Here is a 22,309-nt window from a genome sequence, read left to right as displayed (position 1 = left end):
AACTTTCAAACATAATAATAACAATAAATAACTATTAACAACCAATGAGCATCTAAGATATGTAATGACATCACCGAAGGTGGGGCATTACACCGCTAGACGTTTTCTTTAGTGGACTGATATGTGATCAGCAGCACATTGTTTCCTATTTGTCGGTGCAGATGTTCTTCTTTAATACATATATTCACTTCGATACATCAATTAATATTTTCCTCATAGTCAGTTGCTCACCGACATTTGAGAAGTCAAATCAATAAAAGATGTTTTTCACAAATTAAGAAGCATCAAATTGGTGTTGCTAAAAAAAAAAGGAATAAAATCTTTCAGTTTAACGTCCCACGATTATGCCCTTTAGGCCAAGGGAAGCGATGGTAAAGGCAAACGTAATGGGTAATGGGAAACGATGGTAATGGCAAACGTAAAGGGTAATGGGAAACGATGGTAAAGGCAAACGTAAAAGGTAATGGGAAATGATGGTAAAGGCAAACGTAAAGGGTAATGGGAAACGATGGTAAAGGCAAACGTAAAGGGTAATGGGAAACGATGGTAAAGGCAAACGTAAAGGGTAATGGGAAACGATGGTAAAGGCAAACGTAAAGGGTAATGGGAAACGATGGTAAAGGCAAACGTAAAGGGTAATGGGAAACGATGGTAAAGCATGATGGAGGAAATGGTGGAAAGAAAAATGAGAGGAAATGGGAGTATCCCGTGAAAGTATACAGACACGATATTGTCACCAGACACTTACTTGGCAGGGAATCGAACCAGGGACCGCACGCACTAGAAGTAAATGCTCTACCTTTGAGTCATGCCCTCTGTATTACCTATAAAACCAAAAAAAAAAAAAAAAATGACATCCGGGTACAAACTAACAAGGGTTTGTATATTAGGGTAATCTTCAAGTTAAGAAGGCACATTTGATGGTTATTTAACCTAGATTATGATCACTTCTATCGTTATCGTTATTTTAAAAGAGGGAGCATTAAACTCAAGAAGAATTTGACAGTAGAGACTATTAAACGTAAGGGAAAAAATCTAAGCATAAAGAGTATAAAAGAGTCTATAATTTGCGCAGTACCATTTTCATTTTAGTTGTCCAAACAACAAACAAAGCAATGACATAATAATACCACGAAATAAAATATAGAACAAACAAGGCAGGTAGTTAGCTGCACTTGAATTGTCAGTTTTCGTTGGTTGGTTTGTTAGTTAAGACAAAAACGTAGCGTTAAACACAAGCCGTCTTGTAATGATCGCACAGGCGACAATCTAGCACAAAATACTTTTTTTTTCCCTAGCTTCATTACGCTGCACTGTTTGTACGTATGTAGTTTTCGTATGAATTTAATGGACGCTCAAACCCGGTGGCAACAATAAAAAAAAGTAAAGCAAATGGACTATAAGTACAAAAAAGTATGTTTGCGACATCCTATTGAACAGAATGATGCCCGTTGGCTTCGCTAACGTCATAATTAAAGGGTTGCCAAACATACAAAAAAAAAAAAAAAACTTACATATTATTGGTCTTTTCTTATTGAGCAAGATGTATCAAAAAGGCTATGCTCACGACCTGAGCAAATGTTTAACAACTTCCATGTTGGAAAGGAACGCCGTTTGTCAAGAATGTAATCACACGAAAGTTGAAGTATTTCGCTTTTAAAAAACAAAATTAAAAAACGTACTAGTAAGCACTCTTATAAATAGTCTACCGTTTTTTTTTTTAAACATGCAAATGTACTGACGAACGAATATTTGTTTATATGTATATAGTTATGTCTGTGTTCTGACGCAATTACAACTAATACCATATCCTTCATATTTGTCAGTGTTCACGCTAAAAGATGCTGCGAGCAGTTATAGTAACAAATGGTCAGCTTTTTTTTTTATTATTATTATTTCTTCATGCGTACAAAATATTTACAAGCTATTTTCTCACGCTGCCTAGTTTTTTTTTTTTTTTTTTTTTTTTTTAAGTATGATCCTTGTTAAATGTTAAAGAAGTGGCATGTGCGATTTTTATGAGAAAATATTCGAGCTAGAAAGTAGTAATTTTTTGTCTGTGTTTTGAGTGATTTTTTTTGCTTACCTTTTTCCGATTTTTTTTCTGTGAATACTATGTTATTTCTTTCGTAATGGTGAACAGTATATATATATATATATATATATATATATATATATATATATATATATATATATATATATATATATATATATATATATATACGCATATCCAGAATATGATCAAGGGAGGGGCTAAACCATAGTTTGCCACTTTATCAGTGTAAAGTAGGATTGAAGCCCATTTTATTCAGTGTATACCTGGGCGACAAACAGGGGCTATAGCCTCTATAGCCCCCGTTGGATCCGCGCCTGTATATATATGTAAATTGATCCATTAAGTTTGATTTTTCCTTTCTGCTATTTTTTGTTCACAAAGTATGGAACAAAGCTCCTTCGTGGCTAAGCGGTTAGCGTACGCGCCTTTAGCGTGGGAGACCCGGCTTCGATTCTCAGCGGGAGCTCATGGGGTTTCGGATTCCACGTTAATCAGTATGTTCCGTCTCACATAGCCTCGCTGCTGAATGGGACGTTGAACACAAAATCAACTCAGATCAACATATGGGACACTGCAATTTCCTTACCTGGACAAATCCTTTTCTTTTTCTTAGCCCAACGATTATGCCCCGAGGCTATGAGAGGCAATGACGATGATTTTTAAAAAATGATGGAACAAAATGTGGGAGGAAACGGAAGAGTCCCGAAGAAACCAAACCACGCGGTTTTGTCAACCACAAAATTTATTTGGCGCAGTCTGGAATCGAAATAAGAATTCCACGCTTTACTACAGAGCCACCACAGGCTTGTCGATATTTAGTAGTTATTATAGTAATTTTTGCTTTAAGATAGGAGATCGTGTTGCATTTGTTTCGAAAACTTACGTATTTAGTCTCATGTGACTTCTTATAGGGTCGTTAACTCTATAAATAAACATATCTTATCTTAAAAAAAAAAAAATCTACCCATGAGAGAGTATTAACTCGCGTTATTAAAGCATGCAGAGAAACGCCGGTTAATATTTTTATGTCGTTTATAAGGTGTTAACATTTATCTTTCCGCAGTTAAGTCATAAACCTTATAGCAGAGACTGTATTTTGAAAACAACAGGGAGGTGTTTTGTCGGTTTAATTATGTAATATACACTTCAGGAAGCGTTATTGCAAACACTGCCATTCAGTATCTTAACTTCGGTTTTTATTAGTTTTTACACTCTGTAAATAACTGTGATTGCTGCTTTAAAAACTCTTTTTTACAACACACAACAACGCTACAAGTTACTTTTAAGTATCTAAGTATTATCGACTTAAAAATTATACATGGCTTTCATATAAAAAGATAGGTTATTTATTACATTGGTTTTAACGAGAACAATTCAGAAAATTCTTTTTCGACAATTTGTAGAACAATTTAGGAAATTTTATTTCGAATAACGAATATATATTATACAAGAAGACTTCGTTGCTGTTATTTTATTGAACTTAGGTTCAGACTCTGGTGGTAAATCGAACGTTAATTATGACTTTAATGACTGAGATTGTCTCCAGAGAAATAATCATATTCAGTTCCGTTCTTTTAACAAATAACCAACCACAATTAATTAAATTCTTTTGATTTCTGATTTGTTCAGCATGGTTCTAACACATAACCTTGTTCAATTAATTCTTATGGCACGTAACAATTCTTGATATAGTAATTTTGACGAAAAACACGCTCAATGACTCTCTCAGCAAATAAACAACTCACTATGGTTTTTCAAACAAATAACCATACTCAGTATGGTTCTCCTAATAAATAATCAACATATTTAGTGTGATTCTTCTAACAAATAATCATATTCAGTATGGTTCTCCTAATAGATAATCATATCGAGTATGATACTTCTAACAAATAACCATACTCAGTATGGTTCTCCTAATAAATAATCAACATATTTAGTGTGATTCTTCTAACAAATAATCATATTCAGTATGGTTCTCCTAATAGATAATCATATCGAGTATGATACTTCTAACAAATAACCATACTCAGTATGGTTCTCCTAATAAATAATCAACATATTTAGTGTGATTCTTCTAACAAATAATCATATTCAGTATAGTTCTCCTAATAGATAATCATATCGAGTATGATACTTCTAACAAATAACCATACTCAGTATGGTTCTCCTAATAAATAATCAACATATTTAGTGTGATTCTTCTAACAAATAATCATATTCAGTATGGTTCTCCTAATAGATAATCATATCGAGTATGATACTTCTAACAAATAACCATACTTAGTATGGTTCTCCTAATAAATAATCACATTTAGTATGATTCTTCTAACGAATAATCATACTCAATATGGTTCTCCTAATAGATAATCATACTGAGTATGACATTTCTAACAAATAACCATACTCAGTATGGTTCTCCTAATAGATAATCAACATATTTAATATGATTCTTCTAACAAATAACCATACTCAGTATAATAAATAATCACATTCAGTATGATTCTTCTAACGAATAACCATACTCAATATGGTTCATCTAATAGATAATTATACTGAGTATGGTAATTCTAACAAATAACTATATTAAATATGGTTCTTCCAATAAATAGTCATATTCAGTATGATTCTCCTAACAAATAACTATATTAAATATGGTTCTTCCAATAAATAGTCATATTCAGTATGATTCTCCTAACAAATAACCATACTCGGTATGGTTCTCCTAATAAATAATCACATTTAGTATGATTCTTCTAACGAATAATCATACTCAATATGGTTCTCGTAATAGATAATTATACTGAGTATGGTACTTCTAACAAATAACTATACTAAATATGGTTCTCGCAATAAATAATCATATTCAGTATGATTCTCCTAACAAATAACCATACTCAGTATGGTTCCCCTAAGAGATAATCATATTGAATGTGGTTTTTCAAACAAATAATCGTACTCAGTATGATTCTCCTAATAATCATATTGAATATGATTCTCCTAACAAATAACTATACTCAGTATAGTCTCCTAATAAATAATAATACTCAGTATGTTTTCTCCTATCTAACAAACACAATCAGTATGACTTTCCTTACTAATAACCATGCTCAGTATGGACTTCTTGACAAATAACCGCACTGTTTCTATTGATTGTGTTTTTGTACCCATATTTATCATCATTAAGATCTTCCGTTAATGTCGGATCATTCATCTTGAATACACAAGTTTCCTCGCATTAGGTACCCGCTAATCATTTCCTCTTTACGTAATATATTGCACAATAGTACAATCTTCTACCCCCCCCCCCCTTACACTACAGCACTTTTAAAATGTATATCCCTCAGAATTCCACTTCTTTTAGAGTTCAAATAATCTCCTGTATTGTTTTTTTTTTTAATTAATTATATAAATTTTTGTCTCATCCACTTTTCCCAATACTTCCTCATTACTTTTGAGTTCCACTGAGCAACTCTCCTCAGTTCTTCTACAATCAAACAATTCATGAGGTTAGCTTTTCTATAGTTTCTATCCTTCATTTTACTTTTTCATTAACTGTATATCTGTTTCTTAATTGTTTATTTTAATCCAATATTTCAGTGCATTTTACTTTATAGGATTCCATCGGGAATCGAAATAGAGACAACGTACATACGCAAGACATCAGCATCCTAAGCGTCACCCAATTCCTGTGAATACTATTTTTGTTAATGTGCACAAATATTATTAATTATAATGATCTTGGTGACAACCGTTTCCAAAACCGTGGAGACGCCCCATGTCAAGTCTTCAAAAAGTCTTATTCAGCAGCGAGATTTCAGTTTGATTCGATCGCAACACATCAGCACCATGTTTCTGATAAATAATGTTGCATACTTCATAGTTTTTTTTGTTACATAACAGTTTTTTAAAAATTCTAATTACTGCTATTACTATTGTTATCATGGTTCTATCCTCGATTGTAACCCAGTGTTTTGAAAGAGGTAATTGGACAAAATATAACCAGCAGCTGCCGTGCAGGACTTTGCGCGAAAAAGAACAAGTTATAGTTACCAGAACTGGCCACAGTGTGGCGCCAGTGGCTTTGATATTGTCTGCGCTGCGGTTACCTCGTAGAATCAAGATATTTTTTCTTTACTTTTTTTTTTGTTTTATCTTGACAGTCAACTTCTCCCTCCATATAAACTTTCCTCCTTTTTAAAACTTAAAAAAAAAAAATGTTTCTTCCCTCCAAAATATTATTTTCACGTTTAGCGGCGATTTAATTTCTGTATAGACACTACGAAACCTACATTTATAATTTTAAAATATTACGTCAAAAACCTTAATACAATTAAGCACGGTTACAAGATCCAGGAATCGTTTAGACCGGGTTGTTCTCTGCTCGAAAGGAAAGGAAAGAAAAAAAAGAAATCGAAATACTTACATACAAGACTGCCCTGAGATTTAATTATCTAAGTAGCAAATAACCATGTTGCTTAAGTGGTTGCACAGGTAATTTTGCACATGAAATTATAAGGGGAAAAAATTAGCGGCAGGAATCTCCTAATATATATTAGAACCTATGATTTTAGATTCAGTGATTTTTGTTGTAAGTTGTTGATTGGAACTTTTTAGCCTTTCAAATTCTTTCAATTTTTACTGTTACATATGCGTTACAAGAGAATTCATTCCGAAATTTACACAAAATTTTAAAATAAATTGTTAATTTTGTAATAATTTATTATTATCTATGTTAATAGTGGTAAATATAACATTATTTTGTTAATACGATAAACAACTTGAGCTTCAATTTAGCACTTGAAGTGACCCCTTTTCGATGTTTGAAAACATTTACTAAGATAAAAATTTTGTTATTTATCTGGTAGTATTAGCTTGGAGGACACTTCGTTATTAGTCTGATAGTAATTTCTAGAGGAACCTCCATTATATTGGAGTTAGTATCTGTTAGTATCAAACTTCGTTATCTTCTGATAATATTTGCTAGCACAAAATTTCGTTATTTGACTGATACTATTTTGTTAGCAAGAAACTCCGTTATTAGACTGATACTGCTTGCTAGCAGGAAGCTCTGTTATATGACTGATACTTTTTTGGTAGCAGGAAAGTCCGTTATTAGGCTGGTACTATTTGTAGAACAAAATTTCGTTATTTGACTGATAATATTTGTCAGAAAGTAACTATTATTTGACTTATACTATTCGTTTCCAAAAGAAACTTCGTTATTAATTTGGCATACTGATTGCTAGCAAGAAACTCCGTTATTTCACTACTGATACTATTTGCTTTCGTAATTAGATTGATGCAGTTTTCTAGCATAAATTTACGTTATTTGTGTAATCATTTTTGTCAGTAGGAAACTCCATGATAATACAATTTGTTTGTTGAAAATAGAAAATGCAGAAGAATAGAACAAAATCAGATAACATTCATATGATACGAGGAAATTTTGTTGTGTTTGATTATATTTATTAAGGGAATCTGTAATTCATTATTAAAAATGAAATGAAATTAAATATTAAGGCAAGTGGATGATGCTGAAAAATTTGGTGGAAGGAAAATGTGGGAGAAAACGGGAGTATCCTGAGAAAACACACGGACATGATGATGTCCAGCACAAACTTACTTGGTCGGGGATCGAATCAGAGACCCATGCACCAGAGACAAGCGTTCTACCACTGAGCCACCGTGCTTCCTGTAACTCATTGTTAACTGATTGTACAGTTATACAAGTACAGTCGCTAGCAAAAGTCATATTTCTCTCCTATATGTATTCTCAAAAAAAACCACGCCACTTTAGACTGTTTTTAGTACGTGCACAATTAACAAGTGCTAAAGACTCTTGTACTCATTTACCTATTAACTTCAGAACTTAATTGACAATATAACGCATAGGATAGGGTGAAAAAAAAAGACTTACGGAAATAGCTTGCATAGCGACAGTCACAAAGGAAGAAACCTGATTAGAATTGTTATTTACATCAATGGGCGTGGAAACAGAACTTGTTTTACATAACTTTCCTGCTAGTCTCAAACTTTTTGTTGAATAGTTACATTTTCTTGGACATTTTTGTTTTACTTATTCAATTCACGGAACGGAATGTTTAGCGAGCTGTCAGTCTCTAGGGAAGCGCAAAATTATGTTAAACCCACTAAATTTGCACATTTATTTATGAAGTATGTGTCTTTGTATTGTATTATTTGTCGCAAAAAATGTTTAAAGTACAAGAATTGTGCCAGACAGGTATACCGAACTGTCTCGTCAAAAACTATCCTTGAACCAGAAAGTGATGTGTCTGGCTCGGGCGGAGAGTCTTGAACAAATGTGACCACCTCGTATTTTACATTCACATTCTAATCGAATGACTTTTTTGTAGCGGTGATCTACCCACACGCAAAAACATGTATGTGTTATCCAAGAAAGGTGAAATTGTAACTTTGAAAAAAAAGAGACATTCCTCCGGTTCTACGAGCACTACCCGGATACAATAAAACTTTCTAATTCTCTTTTTCACGTCTTCAGAGTTGGATGAGTGGGCGATAATGCTGGAAGGTTAACAAAAAAGTAAATGTAGTGAGAGAGAGAATAACTCCTAATAACGGAAAGACGAAATATTTATTGTATTATTCTCTCCCTTCTTTTCTTGTTCTTAAAAACAAATCATTCGTAGGATTAGATAAGAGTTAAAGTAGCCGGAGCTTCCTAATCGGGGCATTCCTTTATAGGTTCAATTCAACGTCTCTGCGTACACATAACAATTATTAAACTATTCGAACAGTTATTCAGATAACGAATATTTATTGGAACAATTATTCGGATAACAAATATTAACTCGAACAAATATTTAGATAACGAATATTTATTCGAACAATTATCCAGATAACGAATATTTATTGGAACAATTATTCGGACAACAAATATTAACTCGAACAAATATTTAGATAACGAATATTTATTCGAACAATTATTCAGATAAGAATATTTATTTGAATAATCATGCATATTAAATATATGAAAGAGTTTTCGTAAACTAAGCTCCTTAGTAAATTACGTTGTTCAAAACTAGGAAACAGATTTAATTGTTTATAATTTAGATTTGATCACACAAAAATAAGATCTAAGTTGACTAATTGACATGGAATTCTGTTTGTTTTTGACTTCAGTTACGAATAAGGTAGATGAATTTATTTATTTATTCATATATATATATTTTAAAAATTCTTACAAAAAGTGTAAAAAATTTTCGATTTTCATGAAACATTACGCGGTTTCTCTCTGACACTTCAGAATGACCATTTTACTTAAGAATGATATCAGTCTGCAAATGGATGAATTTGACCTTATAAGACAGAAGAATCCTAAAAACTGTCACATCATATCTGACCTAAAACTGTCACATCATATCTTTCTTAAAAACTATTTGTCATATCATATCTGACCTAAAAACTATCAGTCATGTCATATCTGACCTAAAACTATCTGTTATATTATATCTGTACTAAAAATTATCAGATTCACTAAGCATCGCAAGTTATTTTACTGTATTTTATTCAACCCCAGTGAACCCTATTACTTTGGGCTGCAATTGGTTACGTATAGAGGCAGTTTATAAAATCTTTCGCTCGCTTCTACTGAGTTCACACTACTACTACTACTACTATTACTACTACTACTACTACTACTACTACTACTACTGCTGCTACTACTACTACTACTACTACTACTACTACTACTACTACTACTACTACTACTACTACTACTACTACTACTACTAATAATAATAATAATAATAATAATAATAATAATAATAATAATAATGTTCAGTGTAATGGAATTCTTTATATGTATATGAATATTATGTATGATCGTATTAAACCATGAAAGTTACCAGAAATAACTTGTGCTTATTTCCGTAGTTGTGTTTTCTTGAATGTTTATCGAAGGTTATCAAGGCATACATTCACATAACAGAAAAAAAATAACGAAGAAAGCATGAGTTTTGTTGTGTAACAGTGACAGCAAGTGACGAAGGGATCAAAAAAAAAGAAAGAAAAGAAAAAAGAAAAAAGAAAGAGAATGGAGATTGTTTTTCGCGATCGGAATTCTCTAACGCCCCCCCCCCTTCTACGCGCCCCTCCTCGTGTCGTGTGTTGAAGTAAAATATTCGACCTTCGCTAAAACCGCAACAGAAAGGAATCTATTAACCCTGTCATTGTCAACGGGTTAGCTCGTTTCCTCACTAAACAATTGCATTTGGCCTTTGAAAACTGCAATACTCAAATGCTAAATAAGACATTTTGTGCTTTCATTCTTTCTTTTTAATTTATATAATTTTATTCTGGAAGCAAAAAATCAGCTCTAAATCGATAGGACAGAAAAGAAAACACTCAATATAATGAAACATGTTAGTATAATATGATAACTCATTAGAAACCTGAAAGAATAATTGAACCCAATTTCTGATTAAGGCAATCAAAAGAAATGGTTCAGGGTTTAAATTGCATCATGAGTCAAATTGCGAGCCAATGCAGTTAAAATAATTCAAATACATTATTACAGTATTAGTTATTCAAACAAGAATTTGTGTATCAACAATTATTCTACTCATTATTTGAATAATTGTTTCGAACAACTATTCTTTATTTGAATAACTTTTCGAACAACTATTCATTATTTGAATAATTATTTGAACAACTATTAATTATTTGAATAACTATTTGAACAACTCTTAATTAATTGAATTATTTGTTCGAATAATTATTCATTATTTGAATAATTATTCGAACAACTATTCATTATTTAAATAATCAGTCGAACAACTATTCGTTATTTGAATAACTATTCGAAAAACTATTCATTTTTTAAATAATTATTCGAACAACTATTCATTATTTGAATATTTATTTGAACAACTATTTTTTATTTGAATAATTTTTCCGAACAACTATTCATTGTTTAAATAATTGTTTCGAACAACTATTCATCATTTTAATAATCATTCGAACAACTATTCATTATTTGAATAATTATTCGAACAACTATTCATTATTTAAATAATCAGTCGAATAACTATTCATTATTTAAATAATTATTCGAACAACTATTCATTATTTAAATAATTGTTTCGAACAACTATTTGTTATTTAAATAATTATTCCGAACAACTATTCATTGTTTAAATAATTGTTTCGAACCACTATTCATTATTTGAATAATCATTCGAACAACTATTCATTATTTAAATAATTGTTTCGAACAACTATTCATATTTAAATAAATATTCGAACAACTATTCATTATTTGAATAATTATTTGAACAACTATTCATTGTTTGAATAATTGTTTCGAACAACTATTTATTATTTAAGTAACTATTCGAACAATTATTTATTATTTGAATAATTATTTCGAACAACTATTCATTATTTAAATAATTGTTTCGAACAACTATTCATTATTTGAATAATTTTTAACAACTATTTATTATCTGAATGATTTTTTGAACAACTATTCATTATTTGAATATTTTTTGAAGAATTATTTATTATTTGAATAGTTATTCGAATAACTATTCATTATTTGAATAATCATTCGAACAACTATTCATTATTTGAATAACCATTCGAACAGCTATTCATTATTTGAATATTCGAACAACTATTCATTATTTGAATATTCGAACAACTGTTCATTATTTGAATAATTATTTGAATAATTGTTTCGAACAACTATTTATTGTTTAAATAAGTATTCGAACAACTATTCATTATTTGAATAATTATTCCGAACAACTATTCATTATTTCAATAATTGTTTCGAACAACGATTCATTATTTGAATAATTTTTAACAACTATTCGTTATTTGAATAATTTTTTGAATAACTATTCATTATTTGAATAAGTTTTGAACATTTATTTATTTGAATAATTGTTTGAAAAGTTTTTCATTATTTGAATTATTAATTGAACAATTACTTATTATTTGAATAATTATTCGAATAACTATTCATTATTTGAATAATTATTCACTTTGGAACAAATATCCACTATTTGAATGATTATTATAACAGCTATCTATTATTTGGATGAATATTTGAAAAATTTTCATGAATTGATTTATTCGAACTATTCATTGTTTTAATAAATAATTTAACAGTTATTTGTTACTGGAATAATCACTCGACATAATTAATTTTTGTCGAACAGAAATCTAATGACATTTCTTTGCTTCAATTTGATGCAAACTTGCAATGGTGCCACCATCTTGTTTCATTGATTCCTCATATCCCGTTCGCGAAGCATTCGTGTCAGGTCCATCAGGCCCCAATAGTTCTACGACACCACCAAAAAAAAAAATAAGAAAGAAGCACAAAATTTGTTGAAGTTTTGAAGTTTAATTCCGTTATTCCAGCAGACAATTTCGTATTTTTTTTATACAAGTGGTCACACTTCATAATTTTCCCAGTTTTCTCAATTTAAGACAATTTCGATAAAAACCAACAATGTTGAATTTATGCAGATTTTAGTTCTACTGTATTTAGAATTTATTACACAAAGTATATATACTTGCTCTTTTTTCTCTTTCCGTGTCGAGATAACATGCTTTTTTTAAAAAAAAAGAGAGAAAAGAAAACAAGGAGAAGTATGTATGACAAAGTATACAGGATGAAGAAAAAAATCTTTCAAACAGAAATTTGAAAATTTGTACTTTCATCAAATTGTAAAAACCTGTTCTTTGTATAAGTGAAACACACCCATTTTACATGAAGATTTTTTTTTTGTCGTACGTTTAAGAGTATGTCCTTGAAGTTCTTTTTTGAAATTGGCTACAAAAGTTTTTTTTACATTATATTTATATATAGTTTTTCTTTTCTTATCAAAGACTTGCTTTAAACAAGTGTCTTTTGTATGATACAACTTTGTAAGAGGAAAATAGATAAAAAAAATCACCATTTACACACACACTTTGAGATACAAGCACACAAGATTTTTTAATAAGATAAAATTGAGTACAAAAAGAAAAGAATTTTCAAAAGTTGATTTGTTTGCTCTAACAGAATAAAAATTGTCGTCAGGAGAGATTTTTTTTTTAAAAAAAAAAAAGACGACAAAAAAAAATCGTAGATCTGGAACTTGGTATCATATGGCCCTCTTCCGATTGTGTCCTGTTTTTTTATTGTTTCAGTCACGTGTTAAAAGAAATGTTTTTCCTCTTTCTTCTCCTCTTCTTTCAGAGAAAAAAGCAACAAGTTGTTACCTCATTTTTTTTTTCAAAGGTGAGGTAGGGGGCGCGCTCACCTTCATAATTCTTATGGTTTATGGCGACGTTGCAAAATTAAAGACAGTTTTATTAGGACAGGTATTTTCGCACACACACACACACACACACTCTAGTGATCCCAAACGCTGGTTGTGTTTGAAAATTTGGGTCGTTTCGTCTTCTAAAAGTGAATACGATATATTACGATATAACCTTGAAGGCAAAACAAGGATAAAACCATAATGCTATTGTATTGTTAAAAGGTTTGGGATATCGGTATAAAACAACATTATATATTATATTGTTTGGAAATAAAAAGTTGCTGATTCAAGTTACACTTTGTATATATCACGCATTATTAGTTGTCAGTTTCAATTTCAAATATCTTGTAACAGGATTTAAGCTTTACTAAACTCAGAGAAACTTTTCTTAAAGTATTCTTCTTATAGCTACACCCAATAAAATTAATATTAGCATTTCTTCTTCTATTATTATTATTATTATTATTATTATTATTATTATTATTATTATTATTATTATTATTATTATTATTATTATTATTATTATTATTATTAATTTTGTGTCATTTATATGGAAGCATGGGGCTCAGTGATAAATAGTTCATCTCTGATGCGAGCGGTTGTTGCTTCACTTTCGTCCGTCTCGTCTCTTTAGACAAGACACAGGAAAAAAAATAATAACTGGAGATTTTATTTACTTATTTTTTGCGTTGACTTGGTGAAAGCCAGTCTTCGCATTTGCATTATCTGTTGAGTTAAAAATTGACGCTAAAATAAATTACCTTAATTAATGGAGAGAATTTGACGATTTGTAGATCTTCCAAACAGTGCCGTGCCGTAGGAGGGGGGAAGGCGAGCGAGACGATGGCCCCGGGCGCCGAAGTAAGGACCGTAAAATTCGGGGGGTTGGAGAAAAGGAAAGAAGGAAAAAGAAATAGAGAGAGTAAAAATTACTTGGAATATTTTAGATCAACAACAGTGCTCAAAATCAAGGAAAAGCAAGGTATGTACGGGGGCGCCGTCGTATACTCTGGCCCCGGGCGCTGATTTTCCACCGCATGGTACTGCTTCCAAAAGCATATCCCGTAGAATAAACAACATTGAATTAATATGCAACACTGGATCAATATAAGTATTTTCTTTTAAGGAACGGGACAATGCATTCGTTCCTTTCAGGATAAATGCAACACCAAGAATGTATCGCCGCCGTTCTGGCCAAAGCGAATGAGTCTAAAATATTAGTTTTGAAACATAGTAGTTCAGACAGACATATCCATGAAATTTTAATAGATTCTATCCATGAAGACATTTTTTGTTTTATGCTCTTACTCTTACACATAATTTCACCATTCTTGTGCTATTCAATTTGTTGTATCAATTAAAAAAAAAAAAAAAAAAAAACATGTTTACGAAGTTTGTGACTTCTGCCAGAACGACAATGACGTAAGACAGAAATTGACTTACAGCTTAATAATGCAGGGTGTATCAAAAAAGACCTTACAACTTTGAAAATTCATATTAATTTATTTATTTGGCTTACATCCATGGTTTTGGTGTCATTTTGTAGCGAAATAACAAGCTTTTTACCTCATACCTAAAGAGGTTCAATGTAGCTTCCAGTGCTGATGGAGCGCACACATCCCATCTGCAGTCGATTTCTTGTCAAGTCCGCTGCAGTATGTCAGGTATGACTTGTTCAATTCCGAGGTAGGTCCTAGCTCTGAGCTTTGGTAGAAAAGCCGGTAAGGGTGGAACAAACACGGTATCTTTGATGAACCCCCGAAAGAAGAAATCAAATAGTGTCAGGTCCGGTGAACGAGGGGGGGGGGTTCTTCAAACCAAAACACACAGCTTGCACACTTGAGATCAGTAAAGGCAGCCATCTTTGCTCCAACTGCCGCTAGCGCTTGCTGTGGCTTGTTTGCAAACTAGTGTACTACGTGAGTCAAAACTTGATGTATTTTGCTAAAAACTGGCACCAAAACCATTTCTGGAAGATAAATGAACAGATCAATATGAGTCTCCAAAGTTGTAAAATCCTTTTTGTAACTGAATCATAACTCTAATAATATAAGATCATAACTGGAAATTAAACTCAAATAACCTGAATAAAGGATGACAAATTTACTCACAAGAGTGAGAGAGCATATTATTCATTTGGAAATTTTTAAAGTAAATTCCTTTAACCCAATAAGGTTATTCACAAGCCAAAAAAAGACGAGACGAGACGATTCAGAGCTCTTTCAATAGGACCAGGTACAGTTTCCGAGACGAGATCATTCAGAGCTCTTTCAATGGGAACATATAGTTTCCGAGGCTATACAATTCAGAGCTCTTTCAATTCAAACAAATAGTTTCCGAGACGAGACGATTCAGAGCTCTTTCAATAGGAACAGATGCAGTTTCCGAGACCAAACATCACTTTCACGAAACGTTTTCGAGACAAGACAACTACAAGATGATCCTTTCTGGTTAAAAATAAAGCTTGTGTTCCCATATAAATGAAACGTAACCATATTCTATTTGCCTTTATTTTATGCCTAGTAAAATTCTCACTTTATCTAATCAACCAATGGTGTCTATAATTGCATTCTTCTTTGTTCTTATTTCACAAGTAAACTAAATCGACTGAACATGATTTAAGTGTCGCAAAGTGTTTAAAAACAATTAAAAAAGGAATTGGAAGATGAACAAACGAGTTTTATGTACAGATTTCTTTTCTTCTTCGTAAAGAACAACTGAAAGTACATACGCTTCCTATTGAATTACACCTAAATGCTACTTACTTTGTTAACATGTATAAAGTGTCAGGATTTTTGTTTTTATAATTCTTAAACAAAGAAGGAAGAAACATAATATTTTGCAGAGTGTATCTCTCTTTTGTTTGCTTCTTTTATTTTTTTTTATTGCTTCTTTACATTGACATGCTAAACAACATCGTTTTTGCTGCAAAACAGGTTTCGTTTTTCTCCCCTTTCTCGTTGCGAATTCTTCGTGTGATCATCAGCAATAAATAGCGAATTTTTTACTTTCAGATTCAATTTCGTTCAAACCTCTTTCGGATTCACTATCGAACTTTTTATTTATTTTTTACTTTGTAATTTATTTATTTATTAAATAAAAAATAAATAGAGAATATTTCGCAATTTCTGTTGCTGCTTTGAAGAAACAGGTGATGGGAAATTGGGCTTCAAGTATGAACTAACTACCGTATAATTACTAATAGTACAGTATTTCGAATTTGTGAATATTGTGGACGTAGAGATCTCGAATATCAAATTTTGGAGAAATTACAGCAGAAAGTTCGGATATGTATAGAACCTCGAATTTTGGGGACACTGCGGTAGAAATTAGGTAGAGGATCCTGAATGTCGAATTTTGGACATATTATGTGAGAAAGTATATAAAGAATCTGGAGTTTCGGTGACATTGCAGAGAAACTATATACAGAATCTCGAATTTCGGTGATATTAGGGAAGAAAGTACCGGTACTATGGATTTAAATTGGATACTATAAAAAATTACTGTGTAGTATTCCCTACATTCTGAATTAGATATTATGAAAAATTGCTGCATAGTATTTCAAACGTTTTGAATTATATGCTATGAAAAAAATATTGAGCAGTATTTCCAACGTTTTGAATTAGATGCTATGAAAAATTTATTGAGCAGTATTTCCAACGTTTTGAATTTGATACTATAAAAGTTTAGTGCGCAGTATTATCAGGTTTTTGAATTAAGTACTATCGATTAGCTAAGGTATCATTTTCTATCAAATTATCTAATGCGCTTCCTGTAACCTTGTGGTACTCAATATGAGCAGTACTCTCTTAGGAATGCATGAAAGATCAAAAGTGTACTCAAGCTACAGAAATATTGACTCTTCTTAAAGGCTGAAGGTAATTATGAAAAAAAAAGAAATCTTTCAGTTTAACGTCCCACGATTTTTGTCCTTTGCAAGAATTGGTGGAATGAGGTTGTGGGAGGAAACAGAAGTACTTTCAGAAAAACCACGGACGCAATATTGTCCACCATAAAAGGAAATAATGAGAATTCCTGAGGTTTATACTGTAGAGATCTAGATTAATGTATAATTACAAATACAGATGATAAATATTAGTAATATTAATTTATTTATTTTCTTATCTTCCAGGTCAAATTTCCGCGAATTGTGATAAAAGAAAATGAGGTGAGTGGCTCCATATTGCTGTTTATTTATAGAAGTATTCTATATACATATGTATTTGAAACAAACTTTCATGTAACGCTGTTTGTTATATTTGGTACATGTTCAAAGTTTAGTTCAATGATGTTCTCTACCAGTGGCGTATGCAAAATTTCATCAAGAGGGAGTTCAGGCTGCCAAGTTTATATCATTTCATGCTTTGTATACACATCTGAATATAGTAAATGCTTATTTTTGTAAAATATTTTACCCAAAGAAGGGGGAATTAATATCTGGGAACCCCTTTGCAAAAGAAGCTGTACAATCTACGATATTTGTCACAAATATATTTTTTTAAAGTACTTCAACTAAGCGTCCTGTTTTCGTGGGCAGTTACCCAAATCAACAATTGAGGGCAGTTACCCAAATCAACAATTGAGGGCAGTTACCTCAATTAACAAAATGAGCAGTGTTAGGCACATAGGCCACATTTTGATATTAAACCGAACTTTCTCCATGTTTGGCATTTAGCACGGATTTTTATTTTTAGTCTACAAATATACGTAATTACATTAGTAAAAGAAATGTATTATATTCATTCGCTGAATAGAAAATTATTTTAGTACATGCGAATATTGCAAAGATAGGTGCATTGTTTTCCGAGAGTTTGTTTCTTCATTTTAGTCAGGGAGATTAGTGTATCCTTTTTAAAGCAAAACCTCTCAGCAAGTTAAAAAAAAGAGTCTTATTAGAAATAAAACGAACACTTTGTTCTGTAGTGTTCAAAAAGTGACTAATAAAGGAAACTTTGAAATATATAGTGAAGATAGATCTACCTAGGTAAATACTGCTGTTTCCAGGACCCTAAGATTTCTTTTGCTTGCTTACTTTAACTACAGGGCATAGTGGCTCAGTTGTAGAGCGCTCACCTTTAGTTCTAGGGTTCTCTAGTTCGATTCTAGTGGTGAATAATTCATACCCATGGGTTCTTTCGTTTCCTTCCACATTACCATTCCATCAATCACATTCATCACTTATCCATTCTCTTTAGCCTACCAGGGCATAACCGCAGGACTTAACAACTACTGTATATATAATTTCTTACTTTAATTCGTTCACTGTTAGGAAATGATTTATCTAGTATAAGATCTTATATTCTGCCTTGGAGACTACTGGACTTACTGTGTGTCACATCAGGAAGAGCATACAAGAAAATACCTCTTTTTCGGGCCGAATAGAAATAACTTTGCTAATATTCAGTGAAATCTCATTTCTGAAACAAGACATTGACGATAGGACCATTCGGGCATCAACAAACTCATTTTCCAGAGGAAGTTAAGAGACGCAGTGGAAAAACATAAGTACTAATTATGGATTGATGTTATAGCATAGAAGCAATTATTATCAGATCCAAATCACAATATAGGGGAATTCTATCTTGAACCTCCAGGACCCTGTGTTTTGTAGAACGCAGATGATATACCATTGAGAAGATTTCGCTGGTATTCATCTCGAAAGTATATGATAGATTGCTGTATCCATGAAAATGAACAATAATTTCCGCGATTCATCTGGATATAAGATTTTCCGAATCTTTTGTCCCTTGATTCTAACTTCAGCCTCCACACAGAGGGTGGTCCCTGTAAACAGTAAATCACATGCAGGTATCTTCTTATCGGGACCAGTGCTGTCACCAAGCGTTGAATGGAAGAACTTCATGGGAATGTTTTTTTTTTCCTGTTCTTTAACAATACAATACGGAAGACTTGTTAGAATGTTTCACCCACCCCTCAGTGGCCACCTGCCTTACCGTACCCCAGGATTCCTTACCCTAGTTTAGGAGCGGACATTGACCCTGCATTGCACCGTTACGGTATTCTAAGGTTGACGACCCTTTACTCCAGTGCTTGGGGCTACTGAGTGCCCTAGTCAGACACAAGGCAACGTTGCCACGCCTTACATAATAATCTTCCTTTTCTTCCTCCCCCACCTTGGTGCGTTGCCAAGTCTCCTTTTGTGTACACCTTTGATTCGTTTACCTTTTGCGTGCGTTGATTCAGCGTTTTCTGTCTGTTTTGGCTGCGATTTTCTCTACCGTGACTAAAGAAATAGAGCCTACCTTTCTCAAATAGCGTTGCGTCGGACATAAAAGAAGTCTATTACAATTTGCACTATCAAAAACAGTTGTATAGTTCCTAGATTTGCATTAAAATGGTTTGCTTATTCGTTCGTATTGAGTACTGCCTATATGACTGGAAGATGTAACCGTCAAATGTGCTGTATATTAAAAAAAAAAAAAAAAAAAAGACCAAGAAAGAAAAAAAGAAAGACACATTTCACAGGAACCAATAATTCTCATTCAAGATAATAACGTGTGAGCACTGGTAAAATGCTCACCTCTGATTCGATCCCAGCTCGCGGCAAGTGGGCTTTGTGGTGGATAAACACCGTGTACGTGAATTTTTTCGGGATTCTGGCGTTTCCTCTCACTTTCTTCATTCCGCCATTTCATCCTTTACTGTCATCATCATCACTATCTCCGTTAGCCTCGAAAAGTAAACGTAGTTTCGTTAAACTAAAACTCGTAAATGTATTCTAATTTTGCAATTCTACCCAGAATGCACAAATATCTCCTTTCGGAGTTTAGTGGATTAATCCTGTGATGCCCACGGGATGCCCCATTTTTGTCAGTGGACATCTTGTGGAAATCAAGGTGTGGATTTATGTCCCAGAAAAAGGATTTTCTGCTTGACATTTTCGAGCTCTTTGCGGGACATTTATAGAAAGTCTTTTAGACATATAATATTGTCACGAGATAGGCACATCTCATTGAAATCCAAGGCAAATCCCATTGATATTTCCATTATCCTTAAACCTTTTACTGCGACAGGCATATCCCATTGAAATCCAAGATAAATCCCGTTGATATTTCCATTATCCTTAAATCTTTTACTGTGACAGGCATATCCCATTGAAATCCAAGATAAATCCCGTGGATATTTCCATTATCCTTAAACTTTTTATTGTGACAGGCATATCCCATTGAAATCCAAGATAAATCCCGTGGATATTTCCATTATCCTTAAACTTTTTATTGTGACAGGCATATCCCATTGAAATCCAAGATAAATCCCGTGGATGTTTCCATTATCCTTAAATCTTTTACTGTGACAGGCATATCCCATTGAAATCCAAGATAAATCCCGTTGATATTTCCATTATCCTTAAATCTTTTACTGTGACAGGCATATCCCATTGAAATCCAAGATAAATCCCGTGGATATTTCCATTATCCTTAAACTTTTTATTGTGACAGGCATATCCCATTGAAATCCAAGATAAATCCCGTGGATGTTTCCATTATCCTTAAATCTTTTACTGTGACAGGCATATCTCATTGAAATCCAAGATAAATCCCGTGGATATTTCCATTATCCTTAAACCTTTTACTGTGACAGGCATATCCCATTGAAATCCAAGATAAATCTCGTGGATATTTCCATTATCCTTAAACCTTTTACTGTGACAAGCACATCCCATTTAAATTCAAGGGAAATCCCATGGACATTTCCATCATCATTAAAGTTTCTACTGTGCCAGTCATATTCAAGGGAAATCCGGTACAGGCATGGGGCCTATCGCAGTGATAATGGACTACAATGCTATTGCAAGGATTCGGTCGCTTAGAACTCAGTGGAGTAGAGTGCTATATTTTCGGATCGGTCTGTCACACAATCCTTGTAACATGAACATTCAGTATGCACGTTATCAAATATTTTAAATATAATTGAATATTTATCATCAGTTGCCATCATGGGCACCCAAAGAAAATTTTCTAGAGAGGGCCCATCTTCCTCGTTGCTCTATTACATTTGGTACCGGTATTTGTTTTATTTGTATTAAGAAATTCATAAGAAATTTAATACATTTTCGTAAGCCAGGGAGACCCGGACCCCCCTGCCCCAATTCGCGCGCCCATGCTTGCCATAGTCGTCTCTATAAATCTTTCTTTGCTTATATATCTTTCTAAAGCTTCCTCTCTAGATGTCTCCAAGTGCCTTCGAGATCATGGGATGTCATGTATAATTTGGGGTATAAAGTAAAACACAAATATGCTTTTTTCTGTTGACCCTCGTGGACGGATAAGTTTAAAAATAGTTTCATTAAATTTAGTATCTTCTAATTAGTGTAGAAAATGCAATTAGAAATTTATCCAAGCGTGGCATTTTTTAAATACCAGTAACATTAACTTTGGTTATTTGTATTTTTTTGAAATTATATTTTGAGTGTATATTAGTACCAGTATAGTGGCCCCGGGTAGCATAGTCTCCGACAACACTGTACCCTCGGGAGATGTTCTGCGAGAGGCAATAGTTGTAAAATTTCATGGATGAGAGTTAACGATCGGGACACACCCACTTTTCTATTGGATCTGAACTGGTAGATTTAGGTCAAGTTTCACGATTCGTTGCGATCACTATAGACCAGTGGGAAGAACCCATAACACAGTGAAAAATGAGTCCGGTCTAGAGACAGATCGGGATCCGATAAAGTTCGATCGGGATCATAGTTGAGCCAGCGAGTTAGTGCAGTGAGGTTGAATCTTTCATTTTTCAATTTTTCTTCGACTTGAACTCACGGTAATAAGGGCATTTACCCGAGATATGTTTCTAATTTTCTTTTTCTTATCTTACTGTTAAAACTTGGCTTCCCTTTATAAAAATACAAAGAATTTTAGAATAATTATGTTTTTGTCTCTCCCCTCTCTCTCTCTTTCTCTTTTTCTCAAATCTCTTTCCGACTTTTCTA

At 32.6% G+C, this 22,309-nt stretch overlaps 1 long non-coding RNA gene across 1 annotated transcript in view; it reads left to right on the top strand.

Annotated features, from left to right (window-relative positions):
- Positions 1 to 22,309, top strand: part of LOC145667115 (uncharacterized) — a 101,427-nt gene that overhangs the window by 36,561 nt on the left and 42,557 nt on the right. The window contains exon 2 of the long non-coding RNA XR_014127869.1: positions 17,489 to 17,524. This is a non-coding gene — a long non-coding RNA (uncharacterized LOC145667115). The remainder of the gene's footprint in view (positions 1 to 17,488; positions 17,525 to 22,309) is intronic.

The sequence above is a fragment of the Thermobia domestica genome, chromosome 12 (assembly GCF_964235325.1).
Source record: "Thermobia domestica chromosome 12, izTheDome1.hap1.1, whole genome shotgun sequence".
In the NCBI taxonomy this organism is placed as follows: Eukaryota; Metazoa; Arthropoda; class Insecta; order Zygentoma; family Lepismatidae; genus Thermobia; species Thermobia domestica.
Note: the sequence above shows the minus strand (reverse complement) of the source record. Positions and strands in the feature narration are given on the sequence as shown.